General features: G+C 42.8%; 1 long non-coding RNA gene across 1 annotated transcript in view; it reads right to left on the bottom strand.

The window, feature by feature from the left end:
- Positions 1-24,079, bottom strand: part of LOC123364743 — a 159,882-nt gene that overhangs the window by 132,106 nt on the left and 3,697 nt on the right. The window contains exon 2 of the long non-coding RNA XR_006577248.1: positions 17,344-17,382. This is a non-coding gene — a long non-coding RNA (uncharacterized LOC123364743). The remainder of the gene's footprint in view (positions 1-17,343; positions 17,383-24,079) is intronic.

Here is a 24,079-nt window from a genome sequence, read left to right as displayed (position 1 = left end):
CACCAGGAGGGGTGAAGTCAGACCCCTCAACTGCAGATGCGTCCTGAAGACTGGCATGACCTGGCAACAGCTGATCTACATGTCGCCGCCAGGTAAGATTCTCTGCAGTCCGGACTGTATAGGAAACAGGTCCTGTTTGAGTGATGACTGTGGCCGGGACCCATTTAGCTCTGGAAGTATAATTCCGAGCCAAAACTGGCTGTCCTGGGCTAAAGGTTCGGTCTTTTGCTCTGGGTGCCCGTCTGATGACTTGATATTCCTGCTGATGTTGCACAGTTTGTCTGGGTTCAGAAGGTTTCAGCAGATCAAAGCAAGTGCGCAGCTGTCGTCCCATCATTAGAAAGGCTGGGGAAGCCTGGGTCGTAGCATGAGGTGTGTTTCTATAGGAAAGTAAGAAGGTATCCAGACGCTTTTGAATGGAGTGTTGTCCCTTTGCTGATTTCAAAGCGTTTTTCATTGTCTGCACAAATCTTTCAGCTAATCCGTTGGTGGACGGATGATATGGTGCTGACATGATGTGGTGTATCCCATTTGCCTTCATAAAATTTTGAAACTCCTGAGAGACGAACTGCGGTCCGTTGTCGCTCACAAGTTGTTCTGGCAGACCAAAACGACTAAAGAGTCCTCGTAGTTTTTGAATAGTACTCTCTGCAGTAGTGGACTGCATTATAGAGACTTCTGGCCATTTAGAATGGGCATCTACTGCCACCAAGAACATGCTTCCTTCAAGGGGGCCAGCAAAGTCAACGTGAATACGTTGCCACGGGTTTTCAGGCCAGTCCCATGGGTGTAGGGGTGCCCACTGGGGTGCATTTCTTACACCCTGACATGACATACAAGCTTTTGCCTTCTCTTCAATAGCACTGTCCAATCTAGGCCACCAAAAATAGCTTCGTGCAATTTCCTTCATGCGCACTATTCCACAGTGACCGGAATGTAGCTGTTCTAACATCTGTGATCTCAGGGGTGGTGGAATAATGACACGCCTCCCCCACAACAAACAACCAGATTGGACCGATAACTCCGTCCGCCTGGACATGTAGGGAACAAGGTCGGGTGAGACCGGAGAGGTTTGTCGAGATTTTCCATGCATCACCAGGTCCATAACTTGGGATAATACTGGGTCAACGCGGGTTGCCTTCTTTATCTGAGTAGCAGTGATGGGTGTATTCTCTACCTGTTCAAAGTAGAAGATTTCCTTTTGGGCACTATCTTGATGTTTGACCGGTAAAGGCAACCTTGAGAGGCCATCTGCATTGCCATGCAGAGTGGATTTCCGATATTTTTGATTTCATATGTGTGTGCAGAAAGTATCAATGCCCAACGTTGCATACGACTAGCAGCTAATGGGGGAATGCCTGTGTAGGGTCCAAAAATTGATGTCAGAGGTCGATGGTCTGTAAGAAGAGTAAACTTTCGCCCAAACAGGTACTGATGAAACTTCCTAATTCCAAAAACAATTCCTAATGCCTCACGTTCGATTTGGGCGTAGTTAGTTTCTGCTTTGCTTAGAGTGCGTGAAGCAAAAGCAATAGGTCTTTCTTCTCCCGAAGGCATAATGTGTGACACGACCGCTCCCACTCCATAAGGGGAAGCATCGCAGGCCAATTGCAGGGGTAAGGATGGATCAAAGTGCGTTAGAACTTCAGAATTTAACAATGCATCCTTAGCTTTGTTAAATGCAACATCACAGGCTTCAGTCCACTTCCAGGCCTTGTTCTGCCCAAGGAGCTCATGAAGTGGTTTTAGCAGTGTGGCTAACTGTGAGATGAACTTTCCATAATAGTTCAGTAGTCCTAGAAATGAGCGCAGCTGGCTTACATTTCGAGGTGGGGGAGCCTCCACAATAGCTTTAACTTTTGCAGGGGCCTTATGAAGACCTGCAGAATCGATGATGTGTCCCAAATATTCAACAGAGGGCTTGAAGAATTCACACTTGTCTTTGCGAACTCGTAGGCCATACTCTTCCAGTCTTTGTAGGGTAGCCTCTAAATTCTTTAAGTGATCCTCTTCATTTCTTCCAGTGACCAGGATATCATCCAGCTAGCACTGAACTCCTGACAAGCCACACAAGATCTGGTCCATAGCCCTCTGGAACAGGGCGGGAGCCGATGTGATTCCGAAGGGTAGGCGACAGTATCGATAAAGCCCCTTATGAGTCACAATAGTCAACAGCTCTTGGGACTTTTCATCGATGTGCATCTGTAAATATGCTTGACTCAGATCAATCTTACTGAACTTTTGTCCCCCAGCCAGGCCTGCGAAGAGGTCATCGATGCGGGGAAGCGGGTATTGCTCTGCACACAACACTGGGTTGACAGTGACTTTAAAATCACCGCAAATCCGGAGAGAGCCATCTTTCTTCACTACTGGAATGATAGGAGTGGCCCATGAGCTATGGGTAACTGGTATTAGGACTCCATTGGTGACCAGGCGCTCCAGGTCTGCTTCAACTTTTGGCCTGTTGGCATATGGCACAGTTCGGGCTTTCAGATATTTTGGTGGACTGCCAGGTTTAATGTTCAATGTCACAGTGATTCCCTTCATACTTCCCAAATCATCTCCAAAAACAGCAGCATGTTTCCTTAGTATAGGGGTTAGACTGGTTTCTTCTTTAGTCATCCGGTGCACTTCTGCCCAGTTCAGCTGAATCTTCCCAAGCCAAGACCTACCCATTAAGGCTGGGTAGTTACCTCTCACCACAAACAGTGGCAATTTAGCCGCCCGTCCATTGAGCTCCACCTTAACATCAATAGTGCCCAACATGGGCACAGCTTCACCTGTATACGTCTTCAGAACAGTTTTTGTTGCCTTAAGCGGAAGATGCTGTAGCTTTTCCTTATACACAGTCTCAGGAACCAGCGAGACAGCTGCACCGGTGTCTAGTTCCATGCGTATAGGTTTGCCCTCCAATAAGGGGGTTACCCAGTATTCATGTGAGCCCGCTGCCAAAGACAAAACATGCAGTGGCACTTCCTCTTGTGAGGCGGTGTCACCTTGATCATCCTGGGTCTGCTCTAGGGTATGCAAAGTTCCTCTTTTTGTCGGCCAGACCACAGGCCTCTTTTTCTTTTGTTTACAGGCACACTCAATGTGTCCCTTTTTGCCACAGTGTCGACACACCAGGTCCTTACACCAGCATTCTGATGCCTGGTGTCCTGGCTTACCACAGCGGTAACATTCTTGACTCTGCACAGTTTTGTGGGTCGGTTCTTGTGACACTTTTTGCACCCTAGGGGGTGCACCGATGTATTGTGCCTCCCTTGTAGCCAGTTCCATGGAGACAGCAATATCAACAGCCTTCTGTAATGTAAGCTGAGCCTCTGTCAGTAGGCGCTTCCGTATAGCTTCACTGCAGAGGCCACACACTAACCTGTCACGCAGGGCATCATTTAACATCTCTTTAAATTCACAGTGTTCTGCTAGCTTTTTTAAAATGGCTACAAATTGTACAACTGTTTCATCTTCCTTTTGGTCTCTTTTGTGGAACCTATATCTTTCAGCAATTACCAGTGGTTTTGGGGAGAAATGAGACCCCAGGATTTCCACAATGTCACTGTAAGATTTAGTCTCAGGCTTAACAGGGTGTAGTAAGCTGCGTAGCAGAGAGTAGGTTTTAGCCCCTACAACAGTTAAGAATATTGGCACCTTCGCTTCTGTAATGTCATTTGCAATACCAAAAACTCAAAACGCTCAGTATACACATGCCACTGCTCTGTATTCTCATCAAAAGGCTCCAGGGGTCTGGTCAGAGTAGCCATGATTTTTAGTTTCACTTTCACAGTCAGTGCAAACAAGCAGCTTTTTTTCTTTGTTTGGTCTTTACCTTGACTTCTACTTCCTTCTGTTACTGGAGCAGCACCAGGATCCCATCCTCGTCGCCAGTGTTATATCCTTGGGGCAGCCGGTGTAGGAAGCAATCACTTGAGGCCAGAGAACAGACAGCTAACCAAAACCTCCATTTTATTTACAGAAACAGAGAGCTCACTCAGCCGGTTGAAACCGGCTGAGCTATCCCTTAATAGTCTAACTCAGTTGCCATAGTAACAAAACCCATGACAACCAAATACACAACAGTGACCCCTAGTTCTTGTATTATGGGAATAAGTAAATAACTTTTCCTTATCCACTTTCTCAACATCACTCATGATTTTATAAACCTCTATCATGTCCCCCCTTAATCTTCTCTTTTCCAAGCTGAAGAGTCCTAGCCTCTTTAATCTTTCCTCGTATGGGACCCTCTCTAAACCCCTAATCATTTTAGTTGCCCTTTTCTGAACCTTTTCTAGTGCTAGAATATCTTTTTTGAGGTGAGGAGACCACATCTGTACACAGTATTCAAGATGTGGACGTACCATGGATTTATATAAGGGCAATAATAATTTCTCAGTCTTATTTTCTATCCCCTTTTTAATGATTCCTAACATCCTGTTTGCTTTTTTGACCGCCTCTGCACACTGCGTGGACATCTTCAGAGAACTATCCACGATGACTCCAAGATCTTTTTCCTGACTCGTTGTAGCTAAATTAGCCCCCATCATGTTGTATGTATAGTTGGGGTTATTTTTTCCAACGTGCATTACTTTACATTTATCCACATTAAATTTCATTTGCCATTTTGTTGCCCAATCACTTAGTTTTGTGAGATCTTTTTGAAGTTCTTCACAATCTGCTTTGGTCTTAACTATCTTGAGTAGTTTAGTATCATCTGCAAACTTAGCCACCTCACTGTTTACCCCTTTCTCCAGATCATTTATGAATAAATTGAATAGGATTGGTCCGAGGACTGACCCTTGGGGAACACCACTAGTTACCCCTCTCCATTCTGAGAATTTATCATTAATTCCTACCCTTTGTTCCCTGTCCTTTAACCAGTTCTCAATCCATGAAAGGACCTTCCCTTTTATCCCATGACAGCTTAGTTTACGTAAGAGCCTTTGGTGAGGGACCTTGTCAAAGGCTTTCTGGAAATCTAAGTACACTATGTCCACTGGATCCCCCTTGTCCACATGTTTGTTGACCCCTTCAAAGAACTCTAATAGATTAGTAAGACACGATTTCCCTTTACAGAAACCATGTTGACTATTGCTCAAGAGTTTATGTTTTTCTATGTGTCTGACAATTTTATTCTTTACTATTGTTTCAACTAATTTGCCCGGTACTGATGTTAGACTTACCGGTCTGTAATTGCCGGGATCACCCCTAGAGCCCTTTTAAAATATTGGCGTTACATTAGCTAACTTCCAGTCATTGGGTACCGAAGCCGATTTAAAGGACAGGTTACAAACCTTAGTTAATAGTTCCGCAACTTCACATTTGAGTTCTTTCAGAACTCTTGGGTGAATGCCATCTGGTCCGGGTGACTTGTTAATGTTGAGTTTATCAATTAATTCCAAAACCTCCTCTAGTGACACTTCAATCTGTGACAGTTCCTCAGATTTGTCACCTACAAAAGCCAGCTCAGGTTTGGGAATCTCCCTAACATCCTCAGCCGTGAAGACTGAAGCAAAGAATCCATTTAGTTTCTCCGCAATGACTTTATCGTCTTTAAGCGCTCCTTTTGTATTTTGATCGTCAAGGGGCCCCACTGGTTGTTTAGCAGGCTTCCTGCTTCTGATGTACTTAAAAAACATTTTGTCATTACCTTTAGAGTTTTTGGCTAGCCATTCTTCAAACTCCTCTTTGGCTTTTCTTATTACACTCTTGCACTTAAGTTGGCTGTGTTTGTGCTCCTTTCTATTTGCCTCACTAGGATTTGACTTCCACTTTTTAAAGGAAGTCTTTTTATCTCTCACTGCTTCTTTTACATGGTTGTTAAGCCATGGTGGCTCTTTTTTAGTTCTTTTACTGTTTTTCTTAATTTGGGGTATACATTGAAGTTGGGCCTCTATTATGGTGTCTTTAAAAAGGGCCCATGCAACTTGCAGGGATTTCACTTTAGTCACTGTACCTTTTAACTTTTGTCTAACTAACCCCCTCATTTTTGTATAGTTCCTCCTTTTGAAATTAAAGGCCACAGTGTTGGGCAGTTGAGGTGTTCTTCCCACCACAGGGATGTTGAATGCTATTGTATTATGGTCACTATTTCCAAGCGGTCCTGCTATAGTTACCTCTTGGACCAGCTCCTGCGCTCCACTCAGGATTAAATCTAGAGTTGCCTCTCCCCTTGTGGGTTCCCATACCAGCTGCTCCATGAAGCAGTCATTTAAAGTATCGAGAAATTTTATCTCTGCATTTCGTCCTGAAGTGAAATGTTCCCAGTCAATATGGGGATAATTGAAATTCCCCCACTATTATTGGGTTCTTAATTTTGATAGCCTCTCTAATTTCCCTTAGCATTTCATCATCACTATTACTGTCCTGGTCAGGTGGTCGATAATAGATCCCTAATGTTATATTTTTACTAGAGCATGAAATTTCTATCCATAGAGACTCTATGGAACATGTGGATTCGCTTAAGATTTTTACTTCATTTGAATCTACACTTTCTTTCACATATAGTGCCACTCCTCCCCCTGCACGACCTGTTCTGTCCTTCCGATATATTTTGTACCCTGGAATGATTGTGTCCCATTGATTGCTCTCAGTCCACCAGGTTTCTGTGATGCCTATTATATCTATATCCTCCTTTATCACAAGGCACTCTAGTTCACCCATCTTATTATCTAGACTTCTGGCATTTGTGTACAAGCACTTTAAAAACTTGTCCCTGTTTATTAGCCTGCCTTTTTCTGATGTGCCAGATTCTTTTTTATGTGACTGTTTATCGTCTGATCCGGCCCTTACATTATACTTTTCAGTCCTCTGCTCCTGACTATAACCTGGAGATTCTCTATCATCAGACTCTCCCCTAAGAAAAGTCTGTGTCCGATCCACACGCTCCTCTGCAGCAGTCGGCTTTCCCCCATCTCCTAGTTTAAAAACTGCTCTACAACCTTTTTAATGTTTAGTGCCAGCAATCTGGTTCCACTTTGGTTTAGGTGGAGCCCATCTCTCCTGTATAGGCTCCTCCCATCCCAGAAGTTTCCCCAGTTCCTAATGAACGTGAACCCCTCCTCTCTACACCATCGTCTCATCCACGCATTGAGACTCTGAAGCTCTGCCTGCCTACCCGGCCCTGCGCGTGGAACTGGGAGCATTTCTGAGAATGCCACCATAAAGATCCTGGATTTCAGTCTCTTCCCTAGCAGCCTAAATTTGGCTTCCAGGACATCTCTCCTACCCTTCCCTATGTCATTGGTACCTACATGTACCATGACCACCGGCTCCTCCCCAGCACTACACATAAGTCTATCTAGATGCCTCGAGAGATCCGCAACCTTCGCACCAGGCAGGCAAGTCACCATACGGTTCTCCCGGTCATCACAAACCCAGCTATCTATGTTTCTAATGATCGAATCTCCCATTACTAACACCTGCCTTTTCCTAGAAACTGGAGTTCCCTCCCCTGGAGAGGCAACCTCAGTGCGAGAGGCAACCCCAGCACCATCTGGAAGGAGGGTCCTGACTACGGGAAGGTTTCCCTCTGCTCCCATTGACTGCTCTACTTCCCTGGGCCGTTCTTCCTCCTCAACAGCACAGGAGCTGTCTGAGCGGAGGTGGGACAATTCTACAGTGTCCCGGAAAGCCTCATCAACATTTGTAACAAACATTGTTGAAACTCTTTAATCCATACTCAAAAAACATTGACAAAACAGGAATTTTGCCAAAAATAGCAAACATATCTTGGAAATGTTAAATGTGTTTCGCTGAACATTCCCTTTTACTTATTGGTCTGTAGTACTCTGTGCATATCTTGTCCAGTTGTAGAAATTGAGATAATAACTTCTTTTTGGGGAGGGCTGGTTGTGTGAGGAGGTTTTGCACTCCCCCAGAAGGAGTCCTGGATGTCATTGTGCTCCTGACTGGTGTGAAAAGGGGTTCTTTGTCCCTTTTGGAGAAGATAATGCCTCTATGGCTGCTAGGTTTTGTGTCCTCTAGCACTGCAATTGTCTCTATATTCCTGCCTCACTGCAATTTGCACAATCTGACCTTGTAGATGTATTTTTTGAACTAATTCCCTTCATCTCCCACCAAAATGAATTTTTTTTGTGAAGAATCCATCCCCCTTTTTCATTAACATTCAACATTGACAAAAAAATTAGCTGAAAAATGGAGAGTCTGAAAACTTCAGCTAGTTCTAACAATAAATCAGCTTCACGGTCAACTTGCTAGTTATATATACAGTACTGTTAAAACCGGTAGGCAGAACAGATAAGACTTAAGCATATATTTAAGTGTAGAGCTGTTTGACATTTTTTGTTTGACACATTGTTCATTTTTTTACTGAAAAAATGGCTCTATTTCAATAAAATTTATGGACGTTTTTTATTTCTTTGGACATTGTCTAGGTTTTCAATGAAAAACAAACAAAAAATTCAGTGTTGAAAAACTGGGAATTTTTTAGTTAAAACAGCAAACATTTCTCACACACAAATGTCTAAAAAACTGAAAATATTTACCTTTTTCTGAATATTTTTTGTGGGAAATATTTTCCATTTTCAGACTAGTTCTACTTGAGAGTTTTGCTGAATGTGGGCCAAGATATCCAGTGGCACTAAACTTGGCTTCTTTTGCTTTTTTACCTACAGACTCAGTTTTGCAGGAGTGATTTATTTCCTCCCTTCCTTTCTTCCCATTGTGGATCATTACTGCTCTTTCTGGGGAAGGGTTTCTCTTTCACTCTGGAGCAACTTCTTTAAATACCCACATCATTATTTTCTCTTACCTTGAAACATTTTTTGGTGGGAGATGAAGGGAATTAGTCCAAAAATGCATCTACAGGGTCAGATTGTGCAAATTGCAGTGAGGCAGGAATACAGAGACAATTGCAGTCTTAGAGGACACAAAACCTAGCAGCCATAGAGGCATTATCTTCTCCAAAAGGGAAAAAGAACCCCTTTTCACATCAGCCAGGAGCACAATGACATCCAGAACTTCTACTGGGGGACTGCAAAACCTCCCTACGCAACCAGTCCTCCCCAAAAAGAAGTTACTTTTGAGCTGCTATAGAGTGGGTTCAGAAAACTTGGAAACATTATTGAGATTTTGAATGTTTATGGGGGAAAGAGTATGCTTTTTCTGTACCTGTGCACTTAATAAGCTTTATTGAGAAAAAAAATTGCCACACATGGTCCATACATAATTTTCCAAATTCTCATAGTTCAGTGAAATTAAAAATCCTCCAGTATAAGGTGTGGCAGAGCTCTGACCTTGCCCCCGTGGGTCCTGCGCTTCTAGGCGGTTTATGCTAGCCTCAGTGGCTCACTGCAACCCTCCACATAGCCCTTCTCTCTCTAGGGCCAGGGTTACAGTCTACTGAGCCCTTTTCATCATAAGCCAGCAAGGAGGTTGGTGAGAGAACTCCCACAGTCTCTGTTGTCCCTGGGAGTTTATTTCAGAACAGTTTAGTCTCCTGTCCTGACAGGGGCCTGACTTCCCCTCCCAGGAGGTGTTTCTGTAGTGGCAGGTTGGGGGGAACCCGGGCCTGCCCTCTACTCCGGGTTCCGGCTCAGGGACCCTAATGGCCGCAACTGTTGGCAGCCGACCTTTCACTGCCAGAGTTGCTACATTTCCCTGGGCCACTTCCCCACAGCTCTCCTGCTTCTCCCTTCTTCACCCTTACCTTAGGGCTGCCTTACCAATGACTTGAGGGTGTCTTCATTAACCAGCCCTTCAGCCACACTTCCTCTCCTCTGGCTCCCTGGCTCTCCCCTGCCTGACTGGAGTGAGCCCTTTTATAGTATCAAAAGGGCCTTAATTAGAGTCAGGTGGTCACATTACCTTAATGGACTCATCTGACTCTTTACAGGTTAATTAGAGTCAGGTGTTCTCATTAGCCTGGAGCAGCCCCTGCTCTGGTCAGTCAGTGAACAGAAACCTGCTAATCCAGGGGCCAGTATATCTGCCTTCTACTACTTTCTTGTACCCAACTGGCCTGGATCTATAACAAAGGCTATGCACTGTTTCTCAGTGATATGAATGCCCTTTCCCTGCCAAAATTTCCACTTTTAAACCCCAACCATGTCAGCTCAAGAGCTGGTCAAACTATTTTTTAATAATTGGAAAAGTACATTAAAAAAAACCCAAAAACTTTCCTGGCACTGAAAATGTCTTCAATATTTTTAGTTAAACATTCCACAAAGAAATCATTCACCTTTGAACAGAGATCAATTGGGCCAAGATTTGACAATGCCTAATGATTCTGGGTGCATACATTTTTGGATTCTCAATTTGAAACACCATAAAGGGGCATTATTTTCAAAGGGCAGGTCCTCAGCACTTTCTGAAAATCAGGTGACTTTAAGGTATCTTCAAATTGGACACCCAAAATCACTAGGCACTTTTGAAAATCTTGATCTTCATGTCTAGTTTATTTCAGCCCCAAAGGTGAAACATTCAGAAACTTGCAAGCAACTGAACAGGTGGAACTAGAATGGAAATGCCTGCAATCTTAACTGTGGAAGGATACAACAAAAGTAATATTGGAAAAAATGACTCCTGAGGCAGTCCACTAAGAACCCCTTTCCAACCAATAAAGTTTGCATCCATGACAACTCTTTATTGGGGCCATTTTTCCACCCAGAATCCTATTTTACTTCTACCATGACTCCATCTTAGCCATCAATCTCTGAGATGGAACATTTCCAAAAGCATTTTGAAAATCTAATTACAGTATAGCATATTCACTGAAAGCGCTTTATCCACTGCCAGGAAAGGAAAGAAACGCTGCCTGTTAAAGGGCCAGTCTAGGGCCTGGTTTTGTTCCCATTCAAGTGAATGACAGAACTCTCACTGACTTCAACTGGAGAAGTATCATATGGAACAAAAATAATTTAAACAAGGCAACAGTGAAAAATGTAGGTAAGACTATCAGAGGAAACTCTGCAAATTTTCCATCAGTCTCACAGATACTGTCATTTGTTTTGTGTGTGAGTGTGTGAGAGAGTGGGAGTGTGTTTACATGGCACTTTACACTGTGATCCACCACTAGCACAATATAGACATGGGCTGCTACAATGGTAAGTGTACATAGTAGCTTGTTTCAAAAGAAATTAACCTGTACATTCCTCCATGGTGCCAGTCTCTTGCATAGGAAACACTGAAAGGAAACAGGCTATTAGTAATTACTGGGGCTGCTCAGTTCTGGAATATACCAAACTTCCAAGGTACCAGTAGTGTGCCGGGTGTACACTGACTTGGATGCACTCACTGCAGGTGCTTCAGCAACTAGGCCTTGTAGACATACTGGGACCCTTGATAGGTCCCACTAACCACTCAGACATATGGTTACGTGAAAGGGTATTTTAATAGGAGTTGCAGGAAAGGGGAAAGGTTGCAAATACCCTAGGTCCAGAGGCTTAAACAGTTACAGGTCAAGCAATAGTGGTTTCTCTTTGGGTCCCTGGGGGCAGTCCAGCTGAGAGTCAAGGCTTTTCAGGCCTAGTGCCTGGGGTGCCCTCTCCAGTTCAGTCTCTATTTCAAGCAAGTAAAAGATTGCATATCAGGCTCACCTAGTGTTTCTCTTGGGGACCCTCTGTTCTGTCTCCCTGCCCAGCCACAGCAGCACCGCCCCCCCTCCCCCCAAGTGCCACACAGAGCTGTAACATCCAGCAGTCAGAACCTGTTTCATATGCAACTTTGTCCACAGTTCCTCCACCCAGCTTCTCTGCAGCTCCTGGCTTGCCATGCAGCTGCTGCTTCCAAATACAGCTGAGCCAGGAGCCACTTTTTGGTCCAGGACCCTTCCTCTTTCCTGGACAGGGAAGAGAAGTGCAGCGGGGAGGGGGCTGATGGGAGTTGTAGTCTCCTGCTTAGCAGATCAATCACACTATTCACAAAATTGAAAGGAAGTAGATGGCAAATAATCCTTGTTAAAAAAAAACACGTGCTAATGAGGATGCTACGCCACACGCACCTTTGGACTAATTCTGTAAGGGGAAGAGTACTGCATAAGAGGTGCAGAGCACCCTCCTATCTAACTGAAGCAAGAGCTCAGCAATTTGCATGACCAAGTCACGTTGGTTCGTTTTCTTTCTGTTTGCATTTGAAACACATCCCTAGAGTCAGCTATTGTCCCGTCAGTTACAAAAAGAAATATAATGGGTCAAATTCATTTCTGATGCAATCCATTGACAGCGCTGGAGCTAGACCGGAGATTAATATAACCCAATATGTTGCAGGAATGAAAGATACCTTAGCAACCGAAATGGCATCACATACATAAATAAAAAGGGATGCAAGAGGAACACAAAGAAAATGACATTTCCAATATCAATTCATTTGGACTGAAGCAGAAAAGAATGACATAGCCTTGCCTAGCTTTTAGGAAGGCAAGCAACAGCTTTGGCAGCCAGCCTGAAAGGGGTTCATAATGCTACATATGGTATCTAAACCATTTTGGCATTTTCTCTTGCTCCTGAAATGTCTCTATACTATAGGAAATAAACTACCTGTAAGCTAAGTAAATAAATAAACGTCTGGAAAAGTACATTTATTGGGCTTTTATAAACACAGCCTCAAGGTCAAGCAAAGCAAGCCATTGCCTTAACTTCTGAAATTGAACAAGGTGACTACAGAGAACCAAAGGGAATGTTAAGTAAAACATGTGTATCATCTCTAAACTGCAGTTGCAACCATAATATAATTTTGACAAAATTCTTATTTGTTGACAGATGTTTTTTAAACATGTATTAACAAATTTTAATTGATAGAAACATTAATGTTTGTTACAAAGTCCCAGAAGCCTTCAGCAGGATTCATGACAAAGTACACACAGTAGGAGACCATGTTCTAAGACAATATATGTCCACAAAATGGAGCCTTCACTGGCTCGTAATGAGGACAAAGGCCCTAATCCTCCAAACTCTATGCATGTGAATCAATCCCATTGACTTCAACAGGGTTACTCTCATGCATAAATGTACAAAAGTGGAGGAGTGCTTAATCAGATCGTAACCATAGTGACCAATACTAAGAACTTTATACACTGCAAATCTAATGTTTGTAAATCTTTTTGTGGGTTATATGATGTTTTACTGATACGCTGGAAAGTTATGCTAATGCCATTGCTCAGCTCTTTCTGAACAAATTCAACCTAAGGACAGATACTGTTGAAACTCACAGAAACCACTGGGGACTTTGCTGTGGGCCAACAACGAAAGAAATATGGCACAAACCCAAAGAGATCTCTCCTCCAAATCACCCTTCATGAACACCAACCTTTGATTTCCAGAGATGCTTAAATTCTCAGCTGCCTGCCCTTCTTGGGAAAGAAAGAGCATGTGTCATGAATGGGCAACTTAAATTACACCAGAGGGTCTATAGCAGCTTTAGCAGAGGAGGCTTCACAGGGGCTTAAAAGATGGTATAAACTGGGATTAATCCAGCCAATTGATGTTAAAATCTGTGATTATAAAATACAGTGGCCATCTAAATAATTCACATAAAATTACAAAGTGGCAAATGATGTTTTTCTAAAAGCCTGTGGCGGGGTGTACCAGGCCCTTTGAAGTCACCTTCTGGAGGCCTCACAGTCCTACAGAAACCCACCCCAGAAAAGGAGAAATGAAGATGGGTCCTCCAGGCCTGCCTAGAAAGGCTGCAGGCAAGCAGCCAATCAGAGCACAGCAGGCTCCGATAAAAGGAGCTGCGGGATCTGAGCAGGTCAGTTGCTGGTTGAGACCAGAAGGGTCAGGAAGGGCTGGAAGGCTGTGAAACTCTCCAGGCAAGGTGGCCTGGGAGATACCCTGCTGAAGCAGGGAACAGACAGAGAACCAAATAAGGTGATGGGACCAAGTGGGAAGTAGCCCAGGGAATAGTAGCAGCAACTATTAAAGGTACTGGCATATGGATGCTAATTGTAGGGTCCCTGGGTGGGACACAGAGTAGTGCGCAGGCCTGCGTCCCCCGACTGGCCACTGGAGAAGTGGCCAAAGCCCCAAGGAGGAGATAAGACTCAGTACTAAAAGCCCAAGAAAGGGGCTAGAATTTAAACAGGCCCAGAGATGGGGCTGAAGATCCTGGAGAGAGCCAACTCTTCATTGAACTTTGTTACCCCCACTCCATCCCTGGAAGTTTACTGAAGTTAAGTAGTCAGCTGTCTAAGAGCTCAGACATCACAGAACAGCTAAAGGCAAAGAGTCTCCAGACAGAAAGCCCTGGAGGTGCTGCTCTATAACGGCAAGGACAGACTGAAGGAGCCGAGGACTGAGCCCAGAGACAAGGCTGCAGATGCCAACAAGGGCACAGTGATAGTCCTTGTAGGACCTTTGTTACCCTGGAAAGGGCTTGTTCAGGTATTTTAGACTGTGTGAGATTTGGCAGAAGGGTTGGGCCACTGAAGACCCACCTGATGAGGATAACAGCCTACAAGGGGTGCCGAGAGCAGACAGAGAGAGGGAGTAAAGGTTCACACCCAACCAACAGGATGCATTCAAGAGAGGTGAGTGTCCCCTGTCACAAAGCCAAAGAGCAATTCTGTGTTCCTGTCTTTAATGAGTAAAATCTGTCTTTGAAAAAAACTTTAGAATTTGTCATAACGGTAATGATCATTTTGGACATTTCCACTTCCTTAAAGTATAAATAAAATGAAAGCATAAAAGAGCTTTAAAAACAAATTTTAAAGGAGTGAATGAGGATTTCTTGCAATTTAATTTGATTTCTTCAAGTTTTCCAAAACCAGTTCAGGCAAATGAGTTTACATCTCCATGCCCACTGGGTGGGGAAAGAAATGTTTGTGTACTGCAGCAGCACCCAGAGACTCCAAGCAGGATCAGAGCTCCATTGCGTTAGGTATTTGGAACAGGGTGTGCTGATGCAGGAGCTAACTCGGCACCCTGCCACTCAAATCACCACCAGTATACATCAAATGGGACCTGATTGAAAGATAGGCTGTTGGCAAAGGATGCCAATTAACAGAGTAGAGATATTGCTGAGGAACTATTTGGGTGAAACTAACCCGTCAGCAGTTGAGACTATATAAGCAAACAGGAAGGACGTGCTACAGAGAAGAATTGGGAGCTTGAAGGAAGGCAGATGTGTGTAGAACTGTACCATTCCCCAGAAGTAATTGGGGAAGCTGGCTACTGACTGTAAATATAATATATAATAAAGTAGGTTGGTGATTAAGAAGACCTGGAGTGGTTGTGGTCTGTGATTAAGGCTGCAAAGGACTCTCAGGGGACCATCCTGTGACAGTGTTGTACAAAGACATTGTAAGAAAATGTCCCTTCCCCAAAGAGATTGCCATCTAATTGATAATAAATGGACTAATATCTCAATTCAGTTGGTTAGTATAGATTTTCTCCTGTGAAATCAGCTGATCCCTGTGTCAGCCAAATAGGGAAGGAACTATGTTTTAGTTCTGGAAAACATTTCTTCCAAGTTGGTTGGCAGACAAGTCAGCAGCCTTTAATTTGTTTCGAAAGGTCACTGCTCCTGGACTCATGAGGCAAATGTCGTTATCAAGGTTAGAAGTGATGTCTGTGAGAAAACAAGTAGGTGATGAGCAATGATGGCAGTTTAACAGCAACCCAGTGGATAACAGGCCCTTGCTTCCTAAGATTCAGAGAGCCTCAGGCCTTTCCAATGGTAATCAGTGACCTTTCCTAAAACACTGAGGTTTAGGATTTTCAAAGGTACTTAAGTGCCTAACTCCCACTGAAATCAATGGGAGTCAGGTGCCTAAATACCTTTGTGAATCTCACCCTGAGTTTGCAATCATCCTAGAGAATACAGAGGGATCCCATGCTTTCATCGTGTAGTGAGAAGTGGACCTCTGCCTTACAGTCTAGTGGTCTTCACTAGCCCTTTCTAGTAAACATCAAAGCTTAGACAATAGACGGTAGATCCTTATGAGATTCTCCTGGCCAACCAACATCAGCCACTAGTCTTATGGGACACATCAAATCTGCAGTGATCCCAGTTAGTAGAAATATGCTTAAAATATGTTGAGACTTAAATAATTTAGTCACACTTTGGGTTTGATCCTCCACTGAGAACTTCATAGGCCTGTGCCCCATGCAAGGCTCAGAGGTGCACCCATGTGGGTCTCAAAGCAGGACTGGGATGATATAAGGTACATTGTGACCGGGTGTCTGGATGGGCCACACTGAGAATGCCACAGTCAGGGCAGGCTGCAAGAAATAGGGCAGATAATCCCCCCAGAATGGTGGATTATTCTATAATTAGATTCACTAAGCTGGTAACAAAACAGCTTCTATAGTACCACACTGGTTAACAAGCAGCTAAACACAGTCCCCTTTGGGCATTCCAGCCCTTGACTCCTATCTAGACAACCAAGTCTAATATAGGGAGGGGTTACTGAAAACTTGATTCACCATATGTGAGGTTCACCAATCCCAAAGATGTGGACCCTTATCCCCAGGTCAATATAAGTCTCAGATCTTATCCAGTAATCACACTGATGCCAATCCTTTAGTAACTAAAACTAAAGGTTTAATAATAAAAGGAAAAGGAAAGCAAAGAGTTGCAAATGGTTACAAGATCAATAGCCATACAAATATGTGTAAAGTCATTAGATCAGTTTTATAGCAAAGATGGTAAGGCTGCTGATTTGTAAAAGTCTTTCTGGAATGAATTTAAAGGATTATATTCCAATAGGCAGTCCAGGTGTAAAGTGTGTTCAAGTCCTTCCATGCATTTTCCAGGGTATTCCAAATAATAATTTGGAAGATCTCGGTCTTACAACTTATACTTTCCCTGTTCAAAGTTTAAGCAGACTAGAGATTCCAGAATCAGTCAGAGGCTTCTCTTTTATAGTTCTTATAGCATCCTATTATATTATTATCAGAGATAATCTGAAGACAGATAATATTAGCTAATATTCCTGCAGTATGTTACATCTTTGATCTTAAGGTTAACTGGACACAGTCACATACATAATTAAGGCAATTAAGACATGAAAGGGAATTAGCATCTATAAACTAATCTGGTTACATAGTTAAACTTCTAACAAGATATAAGTAAACACAAATACACTTAGCATCTACCTTTGATTTCTATTACTACAAATGAATGAGTTGATGATTGCTAGTCTAGTACATGTTTTTGAAATTCACATACAAGTAGATTGTCTTGATTACAATTGTTAATGCCTCCTGTTAAATTGTTGTAGGTCATACACAGGTTGGCCAGTCTATCAGTGTCACATACATATTGCAGATTAAAATTACTACAGCAAACATTGCATCAAATATGGTCTCCTTATAGGCTTTGCTGTATGATAGCACAACTAAGCCCATGTTATGCTCTCAGCAGTACTATTTACACATTGTGACTTACCTAGGGATGTCTTCTTATATTGGTGTTCTTCCATCTTTTCTGAGAGAGAGAAACAAAGAATAAACGCCCTTCAAGTAAATGAATGCAGCAGTCCTGATTAACATTATTCAAACATTACATGTTGAAACAGAAAAATAGAACAAAAGTCTCATTAATCAAATTAAATATTACCCTGATTTGCTTCAATTCAAGAGGGAACCCAGAGCCTCCTGCATGGTAAAATACATTCCTCCATTTCAAAAGAAAGAAACAAAAGCTGTACAGGGAGCTCACAAGTGGCATAGCCTCTAGTGCAATGGGTATGACAAAGATGGGGGTGGTCGGTCTTCGTGGGGTCAAGACAATTTTTTCAGGGGATGAGAATTGCAGTGAATCTGGAGTTTCATAAGAAGGGACCCACCAATTTGAGTGTCTGGTAGCAGGAGTAATCTCATGTATAACTATTTTAGGGGAGAAATGTTTCATTTTATTTGACCAGCGTTACTTTTGTAATCCATTTCCTTGGTTATCAGGTTAAGTACTATAAATGGCACACTGCAATCAGACACAGCATTTCCCAAATTATCTCCCATCCAGGAAGGTGCTCCAGCAACCCCTGGAAACAGAATTTGCTTCTGCTGTCACTATTCTAAAAGAATGCGCTAAGATGTATGGAAATGAATTATCCACTTTCTTTCTAGGATGTCAAGCTGTTGGGAACTGACATTTAACGCATCAAGTACTCTGTGTACATTCTATACCTAGTAGGCACACTTCCACAACTTCATCAACAAGTTATGGTTCACAGTGCTGATGTGATTGTAACATACTGTCAGATGATGTTTACTGCAACAGCTTCATGAAGATGGCTCAAAGCCAACGAGTGCAGAGAAAAGAGACGTTTCTGTTCTTCTGATCAGTGAAAACTCAATCTAAACTTGAAGAAGAAAGTCCTACTTTATCACTTTCTTACGTGCCAAAGAAAAACAAACTTTTTGTCGTGAATGACTGCATGCAACAAACCATCCTTGGGGATTTAATAATGGGAGCCTGTAATACTTTGCACTTCTATTGTGCTTTGCACCCTCAGATCCCAACACATTCTACAAGCATTAATTATTTAAGTCCAACGGGCTCTGAGTGAGATAGGGAAGTAAAACCTCCCCATTTTACAGATGGGGGAGTTGAGACACAGTGAACATAAGTTTGTTGCTCGACCACCATTGTCAGAATTGGGACCAGAACCTAGCTCTTCTTATTTCAAGGCTCTTACAGTCTGCTTCAACCATTTTCAAAGCTTAGACATTTGTTAATGGCGGGAGTTGGTAGGTAAGACCCCATGGGAAGCAAGTCTAAGAGGAAAAACAGTTCAAGAGTTGACAGTTTATCAAAGACATTATTAAGGGCATAAGAGCAAACCGTGTAGGAAAGATAGGAAATATGGCAAGGGACCACTCTGACTTAACCAGATCTTTAATGACCTGAAACTCAACAAAGAGTCCTACAAAAAGTGGCAACTAGGTCAAATTACAAAGGATGAACATAAATAACATAAGTATGTAGGGACAAAATTAGAAAGACCAAGGGAGAAAACAAGATTAAACTAGCTAGAGACATAAAGGGTAACAAGCAAACATTCCACAAATACATTAGAAGCAGGAGGAAGACTAAGGACAGGGTAGGCCCATTACTCAGTTGCGGGGAGGACAATAACATAAATGTGGAAATGGCAGAAGTGCTACATGACATTTTTGTTTCGGTTTTCACCAAAACATTAGTAGCAGTTGGACATCTAACACAGTGGATGCCAGTGAAAATGAGGTAGGATCAGAGGCTAAAATAGGGAAAGAACAAGTTAAAAATTACTTTGACAAGTTAGATGTCTTCAAGTCACCAGTGCCTGATGAAATACATCCTATAATATTCAAGCAGCTGATTTAGGAGATATCTGAGCCATTAGCAATTATCTTCAAAAAGTCATGGAAGAGAGGAGACATTCCAGAGGAATGGAAAAGGGCAAATATAGTGCCAATCTATAAAAATGGGAATAAGGACAACCCGGGGAATTACAGACCTGTCAGCTTAACTTCAGTAACACCCAATGATAATGGAGCAAATAATTAAACAATCAATTTGCAAATACCTAGAAGATAATAAGGTAATAAGCAACAGTCAGCATGGATTTGTCAAGAACAAACAATGCTAAACCAACCTAATAGCTGTCTTTGACAGGGTAACAAGGCTTGTGGATGGGGGGAAGCAGTAGATGTGGTATATAGTAAGGCTTTTGATACTGTCTCGCATGACCTCAAACAAACTAGGGAAATACAACCTAGATGGAGCTACTATGGGGGGGGGGTGCATAACTTGTTGGAAAACTGTTCCCAGAGAGTAGTTAACAGTCCAGCTGGAAGGGCATAGTGAGTGGGGTCCCACAGGGATCAGTTCTGGGTCCAGTTCTGTTCAATACCTTCATTAATGATTTAGATAATGGCATAGAGAGTACACTTATAAAGTTTGTGGAGGATACCAAGATGGTAGGGGTTGCAAGAGCTTTGGAGCATAGGATTAAAATTAAAAATGATCTGGACAAACTGGAGAAATGGTCTGAAGTAAATAGGATGAAATTCAATAAGGTCAAATGCAAAGTACTCCACTTAGGAAGGAACAATCAGTTGCTGACCGCCTAGGAAGAAGTACTAAAGAAAGGGATCTGGGGGTCATAGTGCACCACAAGCTAAATATGAGTCAACAGTGTAACACTGTTGCAAAAAAAAAAATTGGGGAAAGTCCAGAGAAGAGCAACAAAAATGATTAAAAGTCTAAAAAACATAACCTATGATGGAAGATTGAAAAAACTGGGTTTGTTTAGTCTAGAGAAGAGAAGACTGAGTGGGGATACGATAACAGTTTTCAAGTACATAAAAGGTGTTACAAGGAGGAGGAAGAAAAAATATTTTTGTTAACCTCTGAGGATAGGACAAAAAGCAATGAGCTTAAATTGCAGCAAGGGCAGTTTAGGTTGAACATTAGGAAAAACTTCCTATCAGGGTGGTTAAGCACTGGAATAAATTGCCTAGGAAGACTGTGGAATCTCCATCACTGGAGATTTTTTAAGAGCAGGTTAGACAAACACTTGTCGGGGATGGTCTTGATAATACTTAGTCATGCCATGAATGCAGGGAACTGGACCAGATGACCTCTCACAGTCCCCTCCAGTCCTATGATTCTAGTTTTTGTGCACATTCCATATTTATCTGGATATTGCTAACAATGCAGAAATGAAATATTTTGTAGCTGTGCTCATACCCTGCAACCTTCCCAATTTTTATTTATGATTTTTGTTCTTTATGGATTTATCTTAACACTCACTTATTGACTAAAATCTGCTTTTTATGGCCTCTTAGATTAAATTGTTTGGAGGTCAAAATAATAATTCCTTTAATAATGTACTTTCTGCCATTTCAGCAGCAGTACTTATGAAATCATCTTTCTTTTGCTGAGGTAATTTCGCTGTCTTTAGAATACTCCATTTCCCTTTTGCTCTGTTAAGCATATTTTAGTTAAAAGTGAATGGATTAGTTCCATGTCAGACCTGATAATTCTTTTTGACTTGTTCTCTGAGATCAACAAATTAAGGAGGAAGCCACTTAGAATGTAGGTGATAGTCCTTGCCAGTATCTCATTTTCAGCTATTCAGAGACAGTCATAGATAGGGGAGCGTAGTTAAATGCTCCATGATCCTTAAAAGCAACTTAGAGGGCTTTGGAGTGAATTGCTTTGCAGGTATGGTAAATAACACAACTCATATTCAGAAAGAGGGGATTGTAACTAATGAAAGTGACTGTACATATGTGCACAGGTACACTCACAGATACACGGACAAATCCAAGTCCCACTGTAGTCAGTGGGAATCTTGCCATTGATTTCATTGGAGCTGGGATTTGAGCCACAGACATTTTACAATATCCAAACTGTTCCACTATCAGTGGTGACTTCACAGATCAGGGGCACATTCTGTCACAACGTATTCCTGCCATATAAGTAATAATAGTAATATGAAGTCAAAGCTAGGGTGACCAGACAGCAAGTGTGAAAAATCGGGACAGGGGGTGGTGGGTAATAGGAGCCTATATAAGAAAAAGACCCAAAAATTGGGACGTCTGGTCACCCTAAGTCAAACAATACTACACCATACAAAAGAAGATATGGCTGCTGCTAACAAAATAAAAGAAGAAAAGCTGTGGAAAAAGATCAAGAGTCTTTTGTAAATTTAATAATCCAAAACCAGACGTAGCATTTAGGGCACTTGAAAGGCCTCTCACTGCCTAACCTTCTTGACAATTTGAGAAGGCTCCCAAAAATTGCTGAGACTAAAGCACATAGATATTCAGAGCTGAACATTTTCTGAGCTTCAGGACTCTTCTACATGGTGCTCTTTAAATGTTCTAGAAGATTTGAATTTTATCACAAAATAATGGACCAGTTTGGGGGCCTACCAGATTCAGTGCTTAGTAGAGGTACTTAAAAAATTCAAAAAGTGGCCTTTTTTTAAATCCGAAATTTTTGCAAAAAGTTGTTTTTTTCCCCCAAACATTTAAAAAAAATTTCATTGCCTCCCAGTTTCTTTTCTCCCAAATTTCTCCCTTTTCCTGCCTCCTTTTCAGTAGCAAAATGGAAAAGGGCATGGGGTGGCAGGAAATAAAAAGGTAATCTGAGTATGGCTATCATACTTCATTAGAGTGCAACGGAACAATCATATTCACAAGCTAATTCATCACATAACCAAGGACAAGAACACAGTATTAGGAATGTAATGAAAATGAGTTATGATGACTCTGTTTCTAATTTTTAATGAGACTCTGCCTAGTGGATGAACTAGTATCAGAATGGGTATCACGTGTATAGATGGAGAAATACAATAATCTCCTACATTATTTCTCCTATATTGTATCTTAACAGCTTACTGAGGCTGCACTGCAGGGGGAAAATTAGAACAGCAGGTGAATGAAACATCAAAACACTGACAGGCAGAGACAGGCACATGGGTGGTAGGTATGATAGGCCAGGGGAGGCTCAGCCTCTTCTGGTGCTGTCACGGCCACCAGACCTCTGGTTGAGGAGTTTGGTGGGGGAAGTTTTAGCTTTATTTTGCCCCATGCAGGTTCTTGGGTGGCTGAGGAGGTGGTATGTGCTATTCAGCTTCCTGGATTCATCAGTAATCTCCCTGGACTCCAGAGAGATTACTGATGATCCCAAGAAGCTAAGTAACAGATACTGCCTCCTCTGCCGCCCCAGAACCTGCATGGGCCATATCAAAAGCTTCTTTGGAAGGAGAGTGAGCGCTTTTCCCCAGGGAGGGAGTTGGTCCAGGGCTCCTCCGGGCAGGTGGGGGGCCTTGGGGTATCTCCGGGCAAGTGGGGGGGAGGGTCAGGGCTTCAGCTGGCCTGGGGCCCCTCCGGATGAGGGGGGCACTCGGGGCTCCTTCAGGCAGGGCGGAGGGAGGGTTTGAGGCTCTGGCCATGGGGAATGCTGCAGGCAGAAGGGGCGGAGCCATGGGCTATCCAGTGGGCTCCACGTGCCACCATGGACAGGCCAAATAAATCAGGAAAACTAGAGTAATCTGACCACATGTGGATTAGAAAGCCAGTTAGTTGTATCACAGGCTCCAAACCCACTGTGTTAGGCACTGCACAAAGACATAGCAAAGAAACAATCACTGCCGCAAAGAGTTTACAATCTAAATCTCAGATTACAGGCCACAGGTGAATACAACAAAGGTGGTAGAGCACAAAGTAGCAGTCAGAGGATTGTAATCAGTATAAGTAGCAGTCCCAGTGCACCAGCTGCCTAACTGTTCTTGAGCGTTCTGTGGCCATTGTGGCAGAGGACAGTTTTAAGGAGGGAATCTGAAGAAGAACAAAGTGGTATTTTTTTTTAAGCAGGGAGTGGAAGGTCTGCTACCCCTCAGCACTTTCAAGTACAGTTGGTGCCATTTGATTTTTAACAGCTTTTGTAGATTTCCTCATCATTAATAATAAATGGAATACTTTGCACATAGATGGCTCTTTTCATATGAGGCTCTTAAAGCGAGTTACAAACTTTATCAAAGCCTCATTACCTCAAGGGGCATGTCTACACTTCAGTAAAAAAAACAAAAAACCTCAGCACCAGGCCTCAAAGCCCAGGTCAACTGACTCAGGCTGTGGGGCTCAAAATAGCAGTGTAGACATTTGGGCTCAGGGTGGAGCCCAGGCTCTGAGACCCTTCCCTTTTGTGGGGTTCAGAGCTTGAGCTCCAGCCCAAGCTAGGGTGACCAGACAGCAAATGTGAAAAATCAGGACGGGGGGTGGGAGGTAATAGGAGCCTATATAAGAAAAAGACCCAAAAATCAGGACTGTCCCTATAAAATCGGGACATCTGGTCACCCTAGCCCAAGCCCAAATGTCTACACTGCAATATTTAGCCTGTCAGCACGAGCACCACAAGTGCAAGTCAATTGACCCGGGACCAGCTCTGACTGTGGGTCTTTTGCTGCAGTGCAGATAGACCCAGACGTGTTAGTTATTATAAATGCCCTGTCTATACACAAGTAAGCTGAGGCTCAGGCCCATTTTACAAAAAATGTCTCCTGATTCTGGGTGCCATGACTATCAGGTATTGTAGGAACAGCACCCAAAATTAGTGGCTACTTCTGAAAAATGTTGGCCTTATTGACTTGCAGACATCAATTCACTGATAGAACCAAGAACTGAAC

The sequence above is a fragment of the Mauremys mutica genome, chromosome 2 (genome assembly GCF_020497125.1).
Source record: "Mauremys mutica isolate MM-2020 ecotype Southern chromosome 2, ASM2049712v1, whole genome shotgun sequence".
Lineage (NCBI taxonomy): Eukaryota > Metazoa > Chordata > Testudines > Geoemydidae > Mauremys > Mauremys mutica.
Note: the sequence above shows the minus strand (reverse complement) of the source record. Positions and strands in the feature narration are given on the sequence as shown.